This window comes from Phyllobates terribilis, unplaced genomic scaffold (assembly GCF_046119375.1).
Source record: "Phyllobates terribilis strain yellow unplaced genomic scaffold, ASM4611937v1 Scaffold_2__4_contigs__length_985480577, whole genome shotgun sequence".
NCBI classification, from domain to species: domain Eukaryota; kingdom Metazoa; phylum Chordata; class Amphibia; order Anura; family Dendrobatidae; genus Phyllobates; species Phyllobates terribilis.
In genome coordinates this window covers 234287542-234293460 of record NW_027362762.1, presented here as the reverse complement: position 1 = coordinate 234293460, position 5919 = coordinate 234287542, and the positions used below count along the sequence as shown (strand labels likewise).

Genomic DNA, 5919 nt, shown 5'->3' with positions numbered 1-5919 from the left:
CACTCAATCACATATATCCATCCATGCTGTTATGGCTGAAATAGATCACTTTGTTACATGGTCAAATTTTAAAATCAATGCAGCGAAGTCTGAGGCCCTCGATGTCTCCCTCCCCAAATCCATACAGGATTCCATCCAGTCCAACTTTCCCTTTGCCTGGCCCTCACAGGGTATCAAATACTTAGGAATTCCTATTCATAGAGACCTCTCCCATCTATGTTATCTTAATTTTGGGCCCTTTATTGAACAACTCCATACAGACCACGGTTGGCAAGTTAGAACTGTAAGATTCACTACGTGAACCACTGGTGTTTTGTGGAAAAGCACATGTACACTGTGTTCCAAATTATTATGCAAAAAGTGTTTAGGAGTGATAAGGGAAGAATTTGTTTGTCAGTTAAACTCATTGATGGTGATGTGTGTCAGGGCTCTTTATATCACTGTAAGCAATTGCAGACACCTGTGCTAATTAGTTTGGCAGGTGTGTCGAATGAAAGGCAAGACTACTTAAGAAGGCTGTCCCACATTATTAAGCAGCCTACATTTTCTGCCAAAATGGGAAAGAAAAAGGATGTGTCGGCTGCTGAGAAGCAACAAATTGTGGAGTGTTTAGGTCAAGGCATGACTACAATCAACATTGTGCGATGATCAGGATGAAGTGTCTTGGCAATCAAGAAGTATGTAGATGATTCACAGTACACACGTGTGCGTGCTGATAAGGGCAAATTGAGGACTCTTTCCTACAGGCAATTACGTCAGGTTAAAAGAGCAGCGGCAAAAAAGCCTTGTCATAGCAGCAGACAAGTTTTTGAAGCTGCTGGTGCCTCCAACGTCCCCCGAACAACAAGATGCAGGGTCCTTCAGAGGTTAGCAGCTGTGCATACGCCATCCTGTCGACCTCCTCTATCCACTTCACACAAGCAGAAATGGCTCCAGTGGGCTAAACATTACCTGAAGACTGATTTCAAAACTGTTTTGTTCAAGGATGAGTGCCGTGCAACGCTCGATGGTCCAGATGGATGGAGTGGAGGATGGCTGGTTGATGGACACCCCATGCAAACACGGCTACAGCGCCAACAAGGAAGAGGTGGAGTAATGTTTTGGGCTGGAATCATGGGGAGAGAGATTGTCGGCCCCTTTAGGTTCCCTGAAGGGGTAAAGATGAACTCCATAATGTATGTGGAGTTTCTCAAACAGCACTTCCTGCCATGGTTCAAGAAGAAGAACCGTGTATTCCACAGCAAGATCATTTTTATGCATGATAATGCACCATCTCATGCTGCACATAAAACATCTGCATCTCTGGCTTATATGGGCATAAAAGGGGACAAACTTATGGTGTGACCCCCATGCTCCCCTGACCTCTACCCCATTCAGAACCTCTGGAGCATCATCAAAAGGAGTGTCTATGATGGCGGGAGGCTGTTCACATCTAAGCAACAGCTCTGGGAGGGTATTCTGTCCTCATGCAAAACAATTGAAGCAGAAACCATCCAAAACCTGACAAATTCAATGGACGAGAGAGTTCAGAAGCTCCTTTTCGAACAAGGGGTCCTATGTGAAAATGTAACATCACCTAGAATAAAGTTTTGAGTTGAAAACTGTTTGATTTCAGTTTCTAATAACCTGCTAATGCTTATAATTTCAAAAATGACCATTTTTTTGGTCTTTATTAAAATGAAAAGGTTGATCGAAAAGTTTGGGGGATCTAAGAGTGTGGCAACCCAGTAGTCAGGATTACTTCGAATTCTGACAATATAAAGGTCATGTTGCAGGTAGTGCAGCAAGAAGGCACTTATGTGTCTTGCGCATCTCGGAGCCCCAAAATTATTTTCCGGGCTAGATGCAGCTAAAAATTATTATTAAGGTAATAGTAAGTTTGGAAGGCGCTACCGGCTAAACACTAGCAAAGCAGCGAATTAGTGGACAGGGAACCACCGGTGTCCAGGTAAAAGTCAGGTTAATGTAATAGGTGTAAATTCGCGCTAGTGCTAGTGGGTTTGGAGAAAGGAAGCCAGAGGTAGATAATTTAAAAATATTTATTGAGAAGATATAAAAAGCAAATAAAATATAAGATATAAAATGTATGAGGGTGAGGACAAGGATATAAAAAGGTGATAGGTATCACTCAGATTAATGGACCAATAGCTTTAGAGTGCACCAAGCTAATTATATGAGGAGATGGAACATCAATAAAGTAATAAATACAAATTAAAAATAGATAAGAGATCTTCCTTCTCAGATGTGACGGGTAGATAGGATCGGCTGGGCCTGTTTATAGGTAGGGACTCTCGTAATGCCTATAGCAAGAGAAGGGGAGAAGGAGTATTATTATAGTGGGTGGGGTCCCACTAGGTAAATGGTTATGAAATTATAAAATTATAGTTATAGGATGAAAAACTGTAAAAATACCTGCTATAGATGTGGCATTCAGCAGGTAGTAGAGGGTACGCAAGGTATCCAGTGGGGTTGTTGATGGAAGTGGATCTAGGAGGGACAATAAAGGAGATGTAAAAATAGAGGAATAATGGGTGATGCCCGATTATTTGGTTGGTCTAGTGGGTGTACCTGTAAAGGAGGAGTGAGGGGTAGGATTCGAAGTATAGTTACAGATGGGACGATCCTCCTAGGGTGATGACGCCAGTAGAATGGAAATGGTTCTAGATCGTACTGAAAGGAAAATATTAATAATATGTATAGCGATAGTAAGCTATTGCTTGGGAAAAAATAGAGTGGGTACCTGTAATGCTGGAGAAACGGTGGGGGGTGTCCAAAGAATCTCCCAGAGAGAATTCAGGAAAAGTAAAATTAGACTTGTGAATATTGTCCCCTTAGGTGGGTTCAATAGCTGGTTAAGACTGCACCAGGAGGCTCTGGATGGGCCAGGCAGGTCAAAGTTTAGTAGACTACCATATAGCAGGAGGCTCTGGTGCTAAAAATAAGTAAGCGATCAATAAGTGTATAGTGGTGTCAGTCTTGGCGAAGTAGCCAAGTTTAACACAGTGGATGCTTTATCTGGAGGTATACGGTTATAATTACCTGCCCGGTTGCTGGTATAGGATTGAGCGACTGGTCTGAGTGATGTCTCAAGTAGGTAGTAATTTCCCTGATGAAGACAGCCGTAGCTGTCGAAACGCGTAGGATTGCACTTTGACCCAGCACAAGAGGCACCAGCCAGGCCTCCGTAACATCAGTACTCTGCGTACCACGTGACCGTTCGTCACGTCGCTTCTCTCTCGCGCGCTTTCTCCTGGAGCGCGCCCCTTCCCTCTCTCCTCCCCTCTCCTTCCCGCTACCCGGAACAGCGAACACGCGGCAGTCACTGGCCGGGACTCCGCATTCGCCCCGGATCACTGACACCACCTGACATCGCGGGACAACTTACTGTAAGTAGATTCGGGCCACGGCCCCACCGCACCGCACACCACAGTCTTACAGTGACGACTATTCTTCTCCTCCCAGAAGCACCTGCAGTTCCACTCTACCCCCTAGCAATTGGGATAAGCACTACTAACTGCAGCCTCCTACTGCACCATCCTGCTGCCATCCAGACCATCTTCTAGGTACTCCAACCTTACAATACCGACTAATGACCAACGTGCCAGCTCTATTTAACCTTTTTACTGATCTCATTTAGTCCGCCAGACGCTGACCACCTCTAGCTCAGTCAGAGCCTCCTGATGCAGCTGTAGCCCCGTACCTCACCTATCTCAGGCTAACAGTCTCAGAAATTACTACCTACTTGAGACATCACTCAGACCAGTCGCTCAATCCTATACCAGCAAACGGGCAGGTAATTATAACCGTATACCTCCAGATAAAGCATCCACTGTGTTAAACTTGGCTACTTCGCCAAGACTGACACCACTATACACTTATTGATCGCTTACTTATTTTTAGAACCAGAGCCTCCTGCTATATGGTAGTCTACTAAACTTTGACCTGCCTGGCCCATCCAGAGCCTCCTGGTGCAGTCTTAAAAAGCTATTGAACCCACCTAAGGGGACAATATTCACAAGTCTAATTTTACTTTTCCTGAATTCTCTCTGGGAGATTCTTTGGACACCCCCCACCGTTTCTCCAGCATTACAGGTACCCACTCTATTTTTTCCCAAGCAATAGCTTACTATCGCTATACATATTATTAATATTTTCCTTTCAATACGATCTAGAACCATTTCCATTCTACTGGCGTCATCACCCTAGGAGGATCGTCCCATCTGTAACTATACTTCGAATCCTACCCCTCACTCCTCCTTTACAGGTACACCCACTAGACCAACCAAATAATCGGGCATCACCCATTATTCCTCTATTTTTACATCTCCTTTATTGTCCCTCCTAGATCCACTTCCATCAACAACCCCACTGGATACCTTGCGTACCCTCTACTACCTGCTGAATGCCACATCTATAGCAGGTATTTTTACAGTTTTTCATCCTATAACTATAATTTTATAATTTCATAACCATTTACCTAGTGGGACCCCACCCACTATAATAATACTCCTTCTCCCCTTCTCTTGCTATAGGCATTACGAGAGTCCCTACCTATAAACAGGCCCAGCCGATCCTATCTACCCATCACATCTAAGAAGGAAGATCTCTTATCTATTTTTAATTTGTATTTATTACTTTATTGATGTTCCATCTCCTCATATAATTAGCTTGGTGCACTCTAAAGCTATTGGTCCATTAATCTGAGTGATACCTATCACCTTTTTATATCCTTGTCCTCACCCTCATACATTTTATATCTTATATTTTATTTGCTTTTTATATCTTCTCAATAAATATTTTTAAATTATCTACCTCTGGCTTCCTTTCTCCAAACCCACTAGCACTAGCGCGAATTTACACCTATTACAAAAATTATTATTAATTTTAAATCTGGTGGAGCTTAGTATAGATGGCCTAATAGAATCAGTGCTGCACACTGCTACAAAGCCCAAATTATTTTCCAGCCAACGTACAGATAAACATGATTAGTAATTTTAAATCTGGTGGAGCTTAGTATAGATGGCCTAATAGAATCAGTACTGCACACTGCTACAAAGCCCAAATTATTTTCCAGCCAAGATACAGATAAACATGACTAGTAATTTTAAATCTGGTGGAGCTTATTATAGGTGGCCTAATAGAATCAGTGCTGCACACTGCTACAAAGCCCAAATTATTTTCCAGCCAAGATACAGATAAACATGATTAGTAATTTGAAAGCGTAAAACGGTTGGTGAGGTGATTTTAACCAATCATCAAGCTTTTACTCTCCCCAGGATGACACAGGGGTAGAAAAGTCATTTCGGATCCATGATTTGTTCATCTTTATGAACGTGAGTCTGTCTACATTATCAGTGGAGAGCCGCGTGCGCTTATCTGTCAGCACACCACCAGCAGCGCTGAACACACGTTCAGACAGAACGCTGGCTGCGGGGCATGACAAGATCTCCAAGGCGTAAGTGGCTAGCTCTGGCCATTTATCCAGATTGGAAGCCCAAAAAGAGCAAGGGTCCAGTGACACAGTCATGGCTTCAATGTTTACTTGGAGATACTCCTGTACCATCGTCTCTAGGCGTTGACTATGTGTCAGACTTCTTGTCTCCTGTGGCCTTGCAAAGGATGGGCTAAAAAAGTGGTGAAATGATTCCGCAAAATTGATGTTACCAGCAGATACTGTGGTTCTGTTACGGTTTGAGTGCTGAACACTCGACGGTCCCACGGTTGGCAAGTTGGAACTGTGAGATTCACTATGTGCACCACTGGTGTTTTGTGGAAAAGCACATGTAAGATTCTGCAACAGTCTCTGCTGATACTCCTGGATGCGTGCATTCCTTTCTATGGCAGGAATAATTTCTGCAAATTTACTTTTGTACCGGGGATCTAACAGTGTGGCAACCCAGTAGTCAGGATTATTTCTAA

General features: G+C 43.3%; 1 long non-coding RNA gene across 1 annotated transcript; it reads right to left on the bottom strand.

The window, feature by feature from the left end:
• Nucleotides 1–2232: 2232 nt before the first annotated feature.
• On the bottom strand, nucleotides 2233–2652 carry LOC141251413 (uncharacterized). The gene is made up of 3 exons (XR_012313158.1): nucleotides 2569–2652; nucleotides 2413–2487; nucleotides 2233–2300 (listed from the first exon to the last, which is right to left on the bottom strand). It is a non-coding gene; the product is annotated as an uncharacterized lncRNA (long non-coding RNA).
• Nucleotides 2653–5919: the final 3267 nt, after the last annotated feature.